The following is a 16,968-nucleotide window of genomic DNA, read 5'->3' as shown; positions in this document are numbered from 1 at the left end:
TGCGTACTTATTTTGTTGCTAATTTTTTTCCTTTCTCATTAAAGGATGATGCTAAAACTTGGTATAATAATTTGCCTCCTGGTTCTATTAATAGTCCAAGTGATTTGCTTGATGTTTTCTTTCGGAAATACTTTCCTGCTAGTGCTCAACATGCTGCTTTGCAGAAAATTTATAGCTTTGACCAGGGAGATGGAGAGAAATTGCCTGAAGCTTGGGCAAGATTTTGCTCTCTTATCAGAGCTCGACCTGAACATGATTTGGAAAAGCATGATTTACTTGATATATTTTATAGTGGACTAACCATTGAATCTAGGGCATATTTGGATAGTTGTGCTGGTTGTGTTTTCAGGAAAAGAACTCCAGACGAAGCTGAAGAATTATTGGCTAAAATAGGCCGGAATCATGATGATTGGACTACACCTGAACCAACTCCGACGCCAATATTGAAGAAGAGGGGTTTAATTAAATTAAATGATGAAGATATGAGGGAGGCCAAGAAATCTCTTAAGGAGAAAGGTATTAAATCTGAAGATGTGAAGAACTTACCTCCCATAGAAGATCTATGTAAGATAACTCCCCCTTCATGCATGATTGAGGTAAACTCTCTTCAACGCTTTACTAGAGAAAATATTCCGTATTCGAAATCTCCTGCTCAATGCTTAGATGAGTTTGATAATTATATTGTTAAGCAAGAAAATTTAAATATGAGAGTAGAGAATCATTTAATGGAAAATTCTCAAGCTATTAGTAATTTGCATGATATTGTGGAGAGAACCTCCAATGATGTTAAGATGCTTGTTAAACATTTTCATATGGTTCAAACTCAAATTGATCAACTCACTAAAGTGCAAAATGACTTGTTAAAAAATAATTCTAAAGAAAAGCATGCTTATGAAGTAACAACTAGAGGCGGTGTTTCCACTCAGGATCCTCTATATCCTGAAGGGCATTCCAAAAGAGTTGAACAAGATTCCCAATGAATTGAACCTAGTGCTCTGATACGTCTCCGACGTATCGATAATTTCTTATGTTCCATGCCACATTATTGATGATATCTACATGTTTTATGCACACTTTATGTCATATTCGTGCATTTTCTGGAACTAACCTATTAACAAGATGCCGAAGTGCCGATTGTCAGTTTTCTGCTGTTTTTGGTTTCAGAAATCCTAGTAACGAAATATTCTCGGAATTGGACGAAATCAACGCCCAGGATCCTATTTCGCCACGAAGCTTCCAGAAGACCGAAGAGGAGACGAAGTGGGGCCACGAGGTGGCCACACCCTAGGGCGGCGCGGCCAAGGGGGGTTCAGGAGATCGCCTCCGGCACCCTGCCGGAGAGGGGAATCATCTCCCGGAGGACTCTACGCCGCCATGATCGCCTCCGGAGTGATGTGTGAGTAGTCTACCCCTGGACTATGGGTCCATAGCAGTAGCTAGATGGTTGTCTTCTCCCCATTGTGCTTAATTGTCGGATCTTGTGAGCTGCCTAACATGATCAAGATCATCTATCTGTAATTCTATATGTTGCGTTTGTTGGGATCCGATGAATAGAGAATACTTGTTATGTTGATTATCAAAGTTATGTCTATGTGTTGTTTATGATCTTGCATGCTCTCCGTTACTAGTAGATGCTCTGGCCAAGTAGATGCTTGTAACTCCAAGAGGGAGTATTTATGCTCGATAGTGGGTTCATGTCTCCGTGAATCTGGGGAAGTGACAGAAATCTCTAAGATTATGGATGTGCTGTTGCCACTAGGGATAAAACATTAGTGCTATGTTCGAGGATATAGTCACTGATTACATTACGCGCAATACTTAATGCAATTGTCTGTTATTAGCAACTTAATACTGGAGGGGGTTCGGATGATAACCTGAAGGTGGACTTTTTAGGCATAGATGCATGCTGGATAGCGGTCTATGTACTTTGTCGTAATGCCCAATTAAATCTCACAATACTCATCATAATATGTATGTGCATGGTTGCCCTCTTTATTTGTCAATTGCCCAACTGTAATTTGTTCACCCAACATGCTGTTTATCTTATGGGAGAGACACCTCTAGTGAACTGTGGACCCCGGTCCAATTCTCTATACTGAAATACAATCTACTGCAATACTGTTCTATTGTTTTCTGCAAACAATCATCATCCACACTATACATCTAATCCTTTGTTACAGCAAGCCGGTGAGATTGACAACCTCACTGTTTCGTTGGGGCAAAGTACTTTGGTTGTGTTGTGCAGGTTCCACGTTGGCGCCGGAATCCCTGGTGTTGCAAAGAAATACATCCCGCCGCCATCAACCTTCAACGTGCTTCTTGGCTCCTACTGGTTCGATAAACCTTGGTTTCATACTGAGAGAAAACTTGCCGCTGTACGCATCACACCTTCCTCTTGGGGTTCCCAACGGACGCGTGTTGTACGCGTATCAAGCTATTTTTCTGGCGCCGTTGCCGGGGAGATCAAGACACGCTGCAAGGGGAGTCTCCACTTCCCAATCTCTTTACTTTGTTTTTGTCTTGCTTAGTTTTATTTACTACTTTGTTTGCTGCACTAAATCAAAATACAAAAAAAATTAGTTGCTAGTTTTACTTTATTTGCTATCTTGTTTGCTATATCAAAAACACAAAAAAATTAGTTACTTGCATTTACTTTATCTAGTTTGCTTTATTTAGTGTTGCTAAAATGGCCACCCCTGAAAATACTAAGTTGTGTGACTTCACAACCACAAATAATAATGATTTCTTATGCACACCTATTGCTCCACCTGATACTACAGCAGAATTTTTTGAAATTAAACCTGCTTTACTGAATCTTGTTATGCGAGAGCAATTTTCTGGTGTTAGTTCTGATGATGCTGCTGCCCATCTTAATAATTTTGTTGAATTGTGTGAGATGCAAAAGTATAAAGATGTAGATGGTGACATTATAAAATTAAAATTGTTCCCTTTCTCATTAAGAGGAAGAGCTAAAGATTGGTTGCTATCTCTGCCTAAGAATAGTATTGATTCATGGACTAAATGCAAGGATGCTTTTATTGGTAGATATTATCCCCCTGCTAAAATTATATCTTTGAGGAGTAGCATAATGAATTTTAAACAATTAGATACTGAACATGTTGCACAAGCATGGGAAAGAATGAAATCTCTGGTTAAAAATTGCCCAACCCATGGACTGACTACTTGGATGATCATCCAAACCTTCTATGCAGGACTAAATTTTTCTTCGCGGAATTTATTGGATTCAGCTGCTGGAGGTACCTTTATGTCCATCACTCTTGGTGAAGCAACAAAGCTTCTCGATAATATGATGATCAACTACTCTGAATGGCACACGGAAAGAGCTCCACAAGGTAAGAAGGTAAATTCTGTCAAAGAAACCTCTTCCTTGAGTGATAAGATTGATGCTATTATGTCTATGCTTGTGAATGATAGGACTAATATTGATCCTAATAATGTTCCATTAGCTTCATTGGTTGCACAAGAAGAACATGTTGATGTAAACTTCATTAAAAGTAATAATTTCAACAATAATGCTTACCGGAACAATTCTAGTAGTATCTATAGGCCATATCCTTATAATAATGGTAACGGTTATGCTAATTCTTATGGGAATTCTTACAATAATAATAGGAACACACCCCCTGGACTTGAAGCCATGCTTAAAGAATTTATTAGTACACAAACTGCCTTTAACAAATCTGTCGAAGAAAAGCTTGGGAAAATTGATATACTTGCTTCTAAAGTCGATAGTCTTGCTGCTGATGTTGATCTTTTGAAATCGAAAGTTATGCCTAATAGGGATATTGAAAATAAAATTGTTACTACAGCAAATGCCATCCAAGTTAGAATTAATGAGAATATAAGATTGATGGCTGAACTGCGTGCTAGGTGGGATAGAGAAGAAAATGAAAAACTAGCTAAAGAGAAGAATGTAGCTAAAGTTTGGACTATTACCACGACTAGTAATGCTAATGCTACACATGTTGCTGCACCTCCTACTATTAATAATAAAAGAATTGGTGTTAGCAATGTTTCCACTTCTAATGCAAAGCGCGAGAAACTACCTGAAACTGCTAAAACTGCTGAAACTGCCTGTGATAAAACTGCTGAAATTTTTTCCAACATTGGGGATGATGATCCCATTGCTTTAGATTATAATGGTTTGAATTTTGATGATTGCCACATCTCTGAAGTTATAAAGTTCTTGCAAAAACTTGCTAAAAGTCCTAATGCTAGTACTATAAATTTGGCTTTCACGCAACATATTACAAATGCTCTCATAAAAGCTAGAGAAGAGAAACTAGAGCGCGAAGCCTCTATTCCTAAAAAGCTAGAGGATGGTTGGGAGCCCATCATTAAGATGAAGGTTAAAGATTTTGATTGTAATGCTTTATGTGATCTTGGTGCAAGTATTTCTGTTATGCCTAAGAAAATTTATAATATGCTTGACTTGCCACCGCTGAAAAATTGTTATTTGGATGTTAATCTTGCTGATCATTCTACAAAGAAACCTTTGGGGAAAGTTGATAATGTTCGCATTACCGTTAACAATAACCTTGTCCCCGTTGATTTTGTTGTCTTGAATATTGAATGCAATGCATCTTGTCCCATTATATTGGGAAGACCTTTTCTTCGAACTGTTGGTGCTATCATTGATATGAAGGAAGGTAATATTAAATATCAATTTCCTCTCAAGAAAGGTATGGAACACTTCCCTAGAAAGAGAATGAAGTTACCTTTTGATTCTATTATTAGAACAAATTATAATGTTGACACTTCGTCTCTTGATAATACTTGATACACACTTTCTGCGCCTAGCTGAAAGGCGTTAAAGAAAAGCGCTTATGGGAGACAACCCATGTTTTTACTACAGTACTTTGTTTTTATTTTGTGTCTTGGAAGTTGTTTACTACTGTAGCAACCTCTCCTTATCTTAGTTTAGTGTTTTGTTGTGCCAAGTAAAGTCGTTGATAGAAAAGTTCATACTAGATTTGGATTACTGCGCAGAAACAGATTTCTTTGCTGTCACGAATCTGGGCTGTTTTCTCTGTAGGTAACTCAGAAAATTATGCCAATTTACGTGAGTGATCCTCAGATATGTACGCAACTTTCATTCAATTTGAGCATTTTCATTTGAGCAAGTCTGGTGCCTCAATAAAATTCGTCAATACGAACTGTTCTGTTTTGACAGATTCTGCCTTTTATTTCGCATTGCCTCTTTTGCTATGTTGGATGAATTTCTTTGATCCATTAATGTCCAGTAGCTTTATGCAATGTCCAGAAGTGTTAAGAATGATTATGTCACCTCTGAACATGTTAATTTTTATTGTCCACTAACCCTCTAATGAGTTGTTCTAAGTTTGGTGTGGAGGAAGTTTTCAAGGATCAAGAGAGGAGTATGATGCAACATGATCAAGGAGAGTGAAAGCTCTAAGCTTGGGGATGCCCCGGTGGTTCACCCCTGCATATTCTAAGAATACTCAAGCATCTAAGCTTGGGGATGCCCAAGGCATCCCCTTCTTCATCGACAACATTATCAGGTTCCTCCCCTGAAACTATATTTTTATTCCATCACATCTTATGTGCTTTGCTTGGAGCGTCGGTTTGTTTTTGTTTTTGTTTTGTTTGAATAAAATGGACCCTAGCATTCACTTTGTGGGAGAGAGACACGCTCCGCTGTAGCATATGGACAAGTATGTCCTTAGGCTCTACTCATAGTATTCATGGCGAAGTTTCTTCTTCGTTAAATTGTTATATGGTTGGAATTGGAAAATGATACATGTAGTAAATTGCTATAATGTCTTGGGTAATGTGATACTTGGCAATTGTTGTGCTCATGTTGAAGCTCTTGCATCATATACTTTGCACCCATTAATGAAGAAATACATAGAGCATTGGTCTCTCTAAGGTCTAGATAATTTCTAGTATTGAGTTTGAACAACAAGGAAGACGGTGTAGAGTCGTATAATGTTTACAATATGTCTTTTATGTGAGTTTTGCTGCACCGGTTCATCCTTGTGTTTGTTTCAAAATAGCCTTGCTAGCCTAAGCCTTGTATCGAGAGGGAATACCTCTCATGCATCCAAAATACTTGAGCCAACCACTATGCCATTTGTGTCCACCATACCTACCTACTACATGGTATTTTCCGCCATTCCAAAGTAAATTGCTTGAGTGCTACCCTTAAAATTCCATCATTCACCTTTGCAATATATAGCTCATGGGACAAATAGCTTAAAAACTATTGTGGTATTGAATATGTACTTATGCACTTTATCTCTTATTAAGTTGCTTGTTGTGCGATAACCATGTTCACTGGGGACGCCATCAACTACTCTTTGTTGAATTTCATGTGAGTTGCTATGCATGTTCGTCTTGTCTGAAGTAAGAGAGATCTACCACCTTATGGTTAAGCATGCATATTGTTAGAGAAGAACATTGGGCCGCTAACTAAAGCCATGATCCATGGTGGAAGTTTCAGTTTTGGACATATATCCTCAATCTCATATGAGAAAATTATTAATTGTTGTTACATGCTTATGCATAAAAGAGGAGTCCATTATCTGTTGTCTATGTTGTCCCGGTATGGATGTCTAAGTTGAGAATAATCAATAGCGAGAAATCCAATGCGAGCTTTCTCCTTAGACCTTTGTACAGGCGGCATAGAGGTACCCCTTTGTGACACTTGGTTAAAACATGTGCATTGTGATGATCCGGTAGTCCAAGCTAATTAGGACAAGGTGCGGGCACTATTAGTATACTATGCATGAGGCTTGCAACTTGTAAGATATAATTTACATGATACATATGCTTTATTACTACCGTTGACAAAATTGTTTCATGTTTTCAAAATCAAAGCTCTAGCACAAATATAGCAATCGATGCTTTTCCTCTATGGAGGACCATTCTTTTACTTTCATTGTTGAGTCAGTTCACCTATTTCTCTCCACCTCAAGAAGCAAACACTTGTGTGAACTGTGCATTGATTCCTACATACTTGCATATTGCACTTATTATATTACTCTATGTTGACAATATCCATGAGATATACATGTTATAAGTTGAAAGCAACCGCTGAAACTTAATCTTCCTTTGTGTTGCTTCAATGCCTTTACTTTGAATTATTGCTTTATGAGTTAACTCTTATGCAAGACTTATTGATGCTTATCTTGAAGTACTATTCATGAAAAGTCTTTGCTATATGATTCACTTGTTTACTCATGTCATATACATTGTTTTGATCGCTGCATTCACTACATATGCTTTACAAATAGTATGATCAAGGTTATGATGGCATGTCACTCCAGAAATTATCTTTGTTATCGTTTTACCTGCTCGGGACGAGCAGAACTAAGCTTGGGGATGCTGATACGTCTCCGACGTATCGATAATTTCTTATGTTCCATGCCACATTATTGATGATATCTACATGTTTTATGCACACTTTATGTCATATTCGTGCATTTTCTAGAACTAACCTATTAACAAGATGCCGAAGTGCCAGTTGCTGTTTTCTGCTGTTTTTGGTTTCAGAAATCCTAGTAACGAAATATTCTCGGAATTGGACGAAATCAACGCCCATGGTCCTATTTCGTCACGAAGCTTCCAGAAGACCGAAGAGGAGACGAAATGGGGCCACGAGGTGGCCACACCCTAGGGCGGCGCGGCCCCCCCCTTGGTCGCGCGGCCCTGTGGTGTGGGCCCCTCGTGCCGCCTCCTGACCTGCCCTTCCGCCTACTTAAAGCCTCCGTCGCAAAACCCCCAGTACCGAGAGCCGCGATACGGAAAACCTTACTGAGTCGCCGCCGCCGCCAATCCCATCTCGGGGGATTCAGGAGATCGCCTCCGGCACCCTGCCGGAGAGGGAAATCATCTCCCGGAGGACTCTACGCCGCCATGATCGCCTCCGGAGTGATGTGTGAGTAGTCTACCCCTGGACTATGGGTCCATAGCAGTAGCTAGATGGTTTTGTTCTCCCCATTGTGCTTAATTGTCGGATCTTGTGAGCTGCCTAACATGATCAAGATCATCTATCTGTAATTCTATATGTTGCGTTTGTTGGGATCCGATGAATAGAGAATACTTGTTATGTTGATTATCAAAGTTATGTCTATGTGTTGTTTATGATCTTGCATGCTCTCCGTTACTAGTAGATGCTCTGGCCAAGTAGATGCTTGTAACTCCAAGAGGGAGTATTTATGCTCGATAGTGGGTTCATGTCTCCGTGAATCTGGGGAAGTGACAGAAATCTCTAAGATTATGGATGTGCTGTTGCCACTAGGGATAAAACATTAGTGCTATGTTCGAGGATATAGTCACTGATTACATTACGCGCAATACTTAATGCAATTGTCTGTTGTTAGCAACTTAATACTGGAGGGGGTTCGGATGATAACCTGAAGGTGGACTTTTTAGGCATAGATGCATGCTGGATAGCGGTCTATGTACTTTGTCGTAATGCCCAATTAAATCTCACAATACTCATCATAATATGTATGTGCATGGTCATGCCCTCTTTATTTGTCAATTGCCCAACTGTAATTTGTTCACCCAACATGTTGTTTATCTTATGGGAGAGACACCTCTAGTGAACTGTGGACCCCGGTCCAATTCTCTATACTGAAATACAATATACTGCAATACTGTTCTACTGTTTTCTGCAAACAATCATCATCCACACTATACATCTAATCCTTTGTTACAGCAAGCCGGTGAGATTGACAACCTCACTGTTTCGTTGGGGCAAAGTACTTTGGTTGTGTTGTGCAGGTTCCACGTTGGTGCCGGAATCCCTGGTGTTGCGCCGCACTACATCCCGCCGCCATCAACCTTCAACGTGCTTCTTGGCTCCTACTGGTTCGATAAACCTTGGTTTCATACTGAGGGAAAACTTGCCGCTGTACGCATCACACCTTCCTCTTGGGGTTCCCAACGGACGCGTGCTGTACGCGTATCATGCTCCTTCTAAGAAAAAGAAGAAGAAACATAAAACTGTTGTAGAATCCTCTAAACCTGTTAATGATCCTAATAGTATTTCTATTTCTGTTGCTGAAACTGAAAGTGGTAATGAACATGATAAAGATAATGATAAGAATGATGCTTCTGATAAAGAAGAGATTGAAGATGAACCTGAAAAGCATGTTAAAAATAAAAAATATACTAGAGAAGATTTTATTGATAAGAAACATGGTAATGAAAGCGAACCTTGGGTTCAAAAGCAAATGCCTTTTCCTGCTAAGAAACTAAAATCAAAGGAAGAGGAACAGTATAATAAATTTTGCGATTGGATGAAACCATTGTTCTTGCAAATCCCTTTGACTGATGCTATTAAATTGCCTCCTTATTCAAAGTATATGAAAGATATTGTCACTAACAAAAGAAAATTCCTAATGAGGAGATTTCCACTATGCTTGCTAATTACTCTTTCAATGGCAAAGTTCCAAAGAAGTTGGGCGACCCAGGTATACCGACTATTCCTTGTTCTATTAAGAATAACTATGTTAGAACTGCTATATGTGATTTGGGAGCCGGTGTTAGTGTTATGCCTTTTTCTCTTTACAAGAGACTTTATTTAGATAAGTTGATACCTACTGATATATCTTTGCAAATGGCTGATAAATCTACTGCTATTCCTGTTGGTATATGTGAGGATGTTCCTGTTCAAGTTACTAATAACTACTTGATATTAACTGATTTTGTTGTGTTGGAAATGCCTGAAGATGATAATATGTCTATTATTCTTGGGAGACCTTTTCTTAACACCGCAGGGGCTGTTATTGATTGCAATAAAGGAAAATTTACTTTCAATGTTGATGACAAGGAGCATACCGTTTATTTCCCCAAGAGGATTTATAAAGTATGTGGAGTTAATACAATTTCTAATGTGAGAACTATTAAAGTGGGAGCTATTGATTGTCCTATATATGAGCCTAAAGAGGTATATCGAAATATTATGATTGGATCCATATCAATACAATTCAAGGTAATATGATTGATTTGAGGTTTATTTCTTCTTATGCCATGTAAAATTTATTTGGTGGCAAGACTTGATCAACCTTGTTAACAAATACTTTTTATATGCATAGAGGAGGTAAACAACATCTCTTTCTTCCTCCACTTGTTCTACTTGCTGTAGCATATTTGTTTTGCAAAGTCCTTTAGTCAATTAGAGATTTCAAAAATCTTTTTTTGCCCAGTAATAATAAATTTAATACCCAGAAATGTGCATTTTTCAAAGTTTTCAAAAATTTACAAAAATTATACCGTTGGTCTTATTTTTCGAAGAGGCACTTGGGAGCACCTGGGGATGACCAGTGGGGCACCCCAGGGTGGCACCCCACAGGCCGGCGCGGCCAGCAAGGGGGGTGCGCCACCCTGGCGTGTGGGTCTCTCCTTGCCCCACTTATTCATCTCTTCCTCCCATTCTCTTCTCTCTCCCGAAAAAACCAGCACCAGCTTTCTCTCACTCGTGTTTCTACTCAAGAGCTCAAGATTTCTCGATCTCTTTGCTCAGCCCAGATTTCAGTCTGAAATTTGGCACATTTGCTCTCCGGTATGTGACTCCTCCGATTATCCAAGTAGAATTTTGTTTGGTTGAGTATATCTTGAATATTTTGCGGCTGTAGGTAACATGTTTAGTGAGCTTGCATGCTTGTTCTAAGTGGTAAAAACTAGTTTTGATGCATGAATAGTACTCTAGCAAGTTCCTATAGTAGTTTCCTTCAATTATATGTCACCAAATCAAATTTTATAATGTTGTTGAAAAATTTCAGAAAAGGAAGATGGATAATTATAACTTTGGAGAAGTGTTTGAGAGAGAGACGACAAGCACGGGAAGGCCCTCTAGGACCGCCACCCGATTCAGGCGATCCTATAATGAGGACGTCATCGCGCCAAGCTTCGAACCCGAAGAGGACAATGGAGTCCCTAACGCTTCATCTTTCCCATGTTATAACTTTTTGAGTAATGCAGAGTCGCTGAATGATTTCTTGACCCTCGTTGGTAAAGCGGGCTTAACCACCTATATGGAAGATGAGAGGGAGCAATACCACATGCTCACTAAAATCTTTGTTGAGAGCTTTAAGTTCAACAACAAGCACTATCACCCGACAGTTGCATTCAAGATCTATGGTAATCCTGTTACTATGAAGTTGGAGGATTTTTGTATTGCATTGGATATTGCCCATGTAGGTACAGCGAAGAGGATCGAGGACAATCCCAAGGCTTTGCGTGAGCTCTCTCGAGAGATCACCAATGATGATTGCCGCACCATTCAGCGTGGCAAGATAAGAAACATCCAACTCCCCGCCATTAAGTATTTTGCTTATTACCTTGCTACTAGCATTCTTGGTAGGGAGAACACTAGCAATATTTCTAGCTACCATCGTGCTTTCTTAATTGCTGCACTCACTGGAGAGACACCTTATCATCTTGGTGCTCTTGTTGCTCGCCGCTTGTCTAACAAGGGGCCTATTTTTGGAGGAATTATAGCATCACACATTTTATCATATCTAAGATCTTCCTCTTGACCCTACTGATGTGAAATTAACTCCTATAAGGCTTGATATTGCTGCTATGAAGAGTCATCAATTTGTTACAACTGACTCTAGTTTAGATAATATGGTCTATAGAATGTTGTTTGCTGACGGGGATGAGAGGGAAGTCCCTTTCCCACAGCCAGATTTATTCAGTGTTGACAGGAAACCATGGTCGCGCTCTAAGGAGGAGGTGGATGAGCAAATGAAGATACACGGCTTCCACCAGCTGCATGACTCCGAGGACGCCGAGCACTCCTACGACTACACCGTCACGTATCCTGGTGCTTCTTCCAGCACATACCCAGAACAGGATCCATCTTCGTCGTACTACGGAGGTGCTTCTTCATGGTCACCATGGGGTTGAACTCCACTTAGGCCAAAAGCCTAAGCTTGGGGGGGAGGTATACCGGCATCACTCATTCTTTGCATATTATGGTTGCTGTATACTTGTACATACTTGTTTAGCTTTTTAAAGTGGTTTTCTAATAAGAGGGAGATGATATTTGGGAAGTGCTACGTGAAAACAGATTCTGGACTGATACCAAAAAAAATCTCAAAAACAGCCAGAACATTATTTTGCGAAGCCAATTTTTGTGCATGTTCCCCAGGTTTTTATCTAACTTTCATTAGTTGAACACTTTTCGAGCTGAGCAGCGGAAGAATTTCTTAAAAATCGATTACTGTACTGCTGTCAAGTTTGACGAATTCCTGCTGCTTTGTGTTTATGCGACTCTTCTAGTTTTCATTTTCTTGTTTTTGCTTTGTTTCTTTCCTAAAACACAAAAAGACCAAAAATATTTCTGTTGTTTCTCTTCACCAATTGCTTATTTTGGTTTCTTGCTTTTATTTTGCTTTATTTACTATCGTTGGTTTGCTATAAGAAAATCCAAAAAGATTTTGCTTTATTTGCTTGTTTCCCTTTGCTCTTGTTTCCAATTCAAAAACACCAAAAATATTTGTTGTTCTTCTTTGGTTTTGTAAAGTTCATTTTGGAGTTCGATGGTCTTCAGTGGCTGGAGCGTGGTTTTCATTTTATATTATTCAAGCTACACAAGTGAAAGGCAATAATGACGATCTACGACAATTCGACTGTGGTGAGAGGCTGGTATGAACTCTATTTGTTTTCATTTTTGTACATATACTCATCCATGTGAGCCTGCTTAGTTGGTTCATGTGAGGTATATGTCATTTAAGAAAGTCTAGTAGTTCATGATCTCTCATGTTTAGCTCCAGTTTATTAATATGAGTAGCATGTCATGGATGTTTGCGTTTTATTCATAAATAGGTATGACATTGTGGTATCCTCCTCTGAATAGTTCATTTGAATCAACTTGGCACATGCTCACGCATGCATATGACTGAACAAAAGTCAATTAAGCCTCGATGATTTACTTTGCTTCAGAGTTCTTGTATCACTTTTATGCCTCCGTTAATTTATTTTGCCGCAAGCATGATTATGACAGTTACTGCTCTCTTGATTGTCGCTCCCCAGTCTATTGCTAGCCTTCACTTGTACTGAGCGGGAACGCTGCTCGTGCTTCCAAACCCCTGAAAACCAAGTTATTCCAAAGTGTCCATCATAAATACCTATGCATGGCATTTCAAACCATTCCAAGTAAATTATCATGCGCTACCTTTAAACCTTCAAAATGCTTCTCAATTTGTGTTGATGTTTTATAGCTCATGAGGAAGTATGTGGTGTTTATCTTTCAACCTTGTCATTTACTCTTGACAGACTTTCATAATGGACTAGTGGCACATCCGCTTATCCAATAATTTTGCAAAAAAAGCTGTCAACGGGGTTCCCAGCCCCGATTAATCAAACTTCATTAATAATTCTCTTCACATGTTTTGCCCTGATTCATCAGTAAGCAACTTAATTTTGCAAATAGACACTCCTCCATGGTATGAGATTGTTGGAAGGCACCTAAGGATTCGGTTAGCCATGGCTTGTGTAAGCAAAGGTTGGAGGGAGTGTCACCCATAATAAAACTAAAGTACGTGTGTAAACAAAAGAGAAGAGGGATGATCTACCTTGCTGGTAGAGATAACGTCCTTCATGGGAGCCGCTCTTGAAAGTCTGGTAGACGAGGTAGTTGGTGTACCCATTACCATTCGTTGACAACAACAAACACCTCTCAAAATAATTTTACTCCTGTTTTTAAAATGAAAAGCTCTAGCGCATGTTAATCCCTGCTTCCCTCTGCGAAGGGACAATCTTTTACTTGTATGTTGAGTCACCATCCTTTCTTTGAGCACTTTCTTGAGAGCACAACTGTCATTCTTAGTATAATATGCTTGTCTCAAAATATGATTGACTGTGGTATAACTTTGATGCTTTTATCTTTGACAATCTCTATTTCTAGTCTTTCTATGAACTTCAGAGGTGACCGAGCATTTATGTTTTGCTGTTCAAATACGGGCAAGCGAGATACCACTTTATCATACCCTTTTATGAACATTGCAATCCTGCTGATAGACATGATTCATGATGCTTATTATTAATTTGTTGGTACCTTTCCATGATTGACATAGCTATTGGATGATCTTATTTGCATGTATCTTATTATGAATTGCCTAAGCACTTGTCCACATCATGAGAATATTTACATCATATGAACAAATGTGTTCATGAAAGTTCTTTTATCGCACTCAGTTGTTAACTAAATTGCTTGAGGACAAGCAATAAGCTAAGCTTGAGGGGAGTTGATACGTCCAAAACGTACCTACTTTCCCGAACACTTTTGCTATTGTTTTGCCTCTAATTTGTGTATTTTGGATACAACTAACACAGACTAACGCTGTTTTCAGCAGAATTGCCCTGGTGTCTCGTTTTTGTGCAGAAATTCAACTTTCAGGAAAATCCTCGGAATTTATGTCGAAGGGCTTATTTTTCCAGAAGAATCACGGAGCCAGAAGGGCAGGCCTAGGGGAGGCCCAGGCCCCCCAGACACTAGGCCGGCGCGGCCTGGAGGGGGGGCGCGCCGCCCTAGCGTGTGGCCCCCTCGGCTGGCCTCTGACGCCCTCCTCTGGACTACTTAAGGGTTTCGATCTAAAAACGCGAGACGGGAAGTCGAAGTCGCCAGAAACCATCCAGTACGCCACCACCGTCGTGAAACTCCGTCTCGGGACCAGAAACTCCATTCTGGCACTCCGCCGGGACGGGTAACTGGAGGAGATCATTGCCATCATCACCACCGACGCCTCTCCATCGACCAGCCATGTTTCCCCCATCCATGTGTGAGTAATTCCCCCGCAGTAGGTTGAAGGGGATGGTAGGGATTGTATGTGGTCATGTAATAGCATAAGATTGTTAGGGCATAGTGCCTAGTGTCCGTAATTGGTACTTTGATGATATTGTTGCAACTTGTTATGCTTAATGCTTGTCACTAGGGCCCGAGTGCCATGATCTCAGATCTGAACATGTTATTGTTTCATGATGATATGCATTGTTTTATGATCTTACCTGCAAGTTGTATACACATGTCGCTGTCCGGAACCCGAGGCCCCAAAGTGACAGAAATTGGGACAACCGGAGGGGAAGGCAGTGATGTGAGGATCACATGTGTTGACGGAGTGTTAATTCTTTGCTCCGGTAGTCTATTAAAAGGAGTACCTTAATATCCAGTAGATTCCCTAGAGGCCCGGCTGCCACCGGCTGGTAGGACAAAAGATGTTGTGCAAGTTTCTCATTGCGAGCATGTACGACTATATACGGAACACATGCCTATGGATTGCTTAGTACTTGGACACCGTTTTATTATTATCTGCAAATGCCCAGCTTTGATTGTTGGGATTTCTATTTTCGTGCCCCTGGCTCCTTAGTTGTGCTCAGTTTTCCCCAGCCCCTTAGTTTTTCCTCAGTTTTCCCCAAAACCTTGTCTGAAACCCGCAGAAGGAGCTCGGACGGAAGGAATCCCGTTAGTTGACGTTGGTTGGTGCTGGCAAGTGGGGCCACTGTTGGTGCCCCGCAGTGGACACGTCTTCACTTATCCAGATCATCGTGGGACCCACAACTTGTCCATGTTAAGTGCGCCGGACCCACAGCTTACCCAGGTGACCGTTGCAAAATGGGAGCCCGAGCCAGCCCCGCGTCTGTGCCCGTGCCATTGCTTCCCCTTTCTTTCCCCGCGCCCCATTGTTCTTCTTCTCCGCCAGCGGCAGCCCTTCTCCGGTAGGCGGGTGATGTCTAGTTTCTCTTCGACCTCCCGTTCTTCATGGCCGCAGTATGGACCCGTGCCTTTGACAAGATGCCCTGACTGCCCACGCCAGGAGCCTCTGAAGCGGTCGATCTGTAAGACGGACGAGAACGGCAACCGTGGACGTGAGTTCGTTGCATGCGAGAGCTTGCCATATAGAGAGGGGGATAAGGTTAGATCTCGCTCCAATTTCTCTGTTTTCTCTCGATTTTCTTGTTATTCCCTCGAATTTGGGATTTAGGGTTCACGTTGTTGTTTTCAGATCTTGAAGAAATGCAGGCATTTCGAGTGGATCGATGTGTACGTTCAGAGGCTTCAGTTGCAGGAATCAATTGGCGCTATTGGGGGGCGCAATTTGGGAGGGGGGGACTTGCTGTAGAGAATGCGGCGGAGAGAGGAGCCGTTCCGATTATGCCTAATGCTCCCAATGCAGAACTGGAGGAAGTGAAGGGAGAACTGAAGAAAATGAACAAGCAGTTTAGGCAGCTGATCGAGTTGAAGAAGCAAGCTAACCTGATGGCTGGTTTTTTTGTTTGTTGTATAATTACGATCGGATTCTTATCATTGCTCACCAGGCGCTAGAAGTTGTTACAAGGGATACCTTACAAATCCATTATTCATTTACATGTACTTGTAGTTGTTTTCAAAGTTAGTGTGTGCATTCACCGAAATTACCAACTATATTCCCTAAAAGAAAAGGAAAGCTAAAGATAGTTGATAATTGTTAGAGGGGTGACAAATAATGCAATCACCGAAATCCGCAAATATGTATGCCTCGTGTTTATACCAAAATTATACCACTTTTAGGCCGTTTCAAAATACCAATACCATATCCCAAACTATATTCCCTAAAAGAAAAGGACAGCTAAAGATAGTTGATAATTGTTAGAGGGGTGACAAATAATGCAATCACCAAAATCCGCAAATATGTATGCCTCATGTTTATAACAAAATTATACCACTTTTAGGCCGTTTCAAAATGGGATCCCTTTCAAAATAGGGTCCCTTCAAAATACCAATACAATATCCCAAACTATATTCCCTAAAAGAAAAGGACAGCTAAAGATAGTTGATAATTGTTAGAGGGGTGACAAATAATGCAATCACCGAAATCCGCAAATATGTATGCCTCATGTTTATAACAAAATTATACCACTTTTAGGCCGTTTCAAAATACCAATACTATATCCCAAACTATATTCCCTAAAAGAAAAGGACAGCTAAAGATA

The sequence above is a fragment of the Lolium perenne genome, chromosome 3 (assembly GCF_019359855.2).
Source record: "Lolium perenne isolate Kyuss_39 chromosome 3, Kyuss_2.0, whole genome shotgun sequence".
NCBI lineage: Eukaryota > Viridiplantae > Streptophyta > Magnoliopsida > Poales > Poaceae > Lolium > Lolium perenne.
This window is presented reverse-complemented; position numbering follows the sequence as displayed.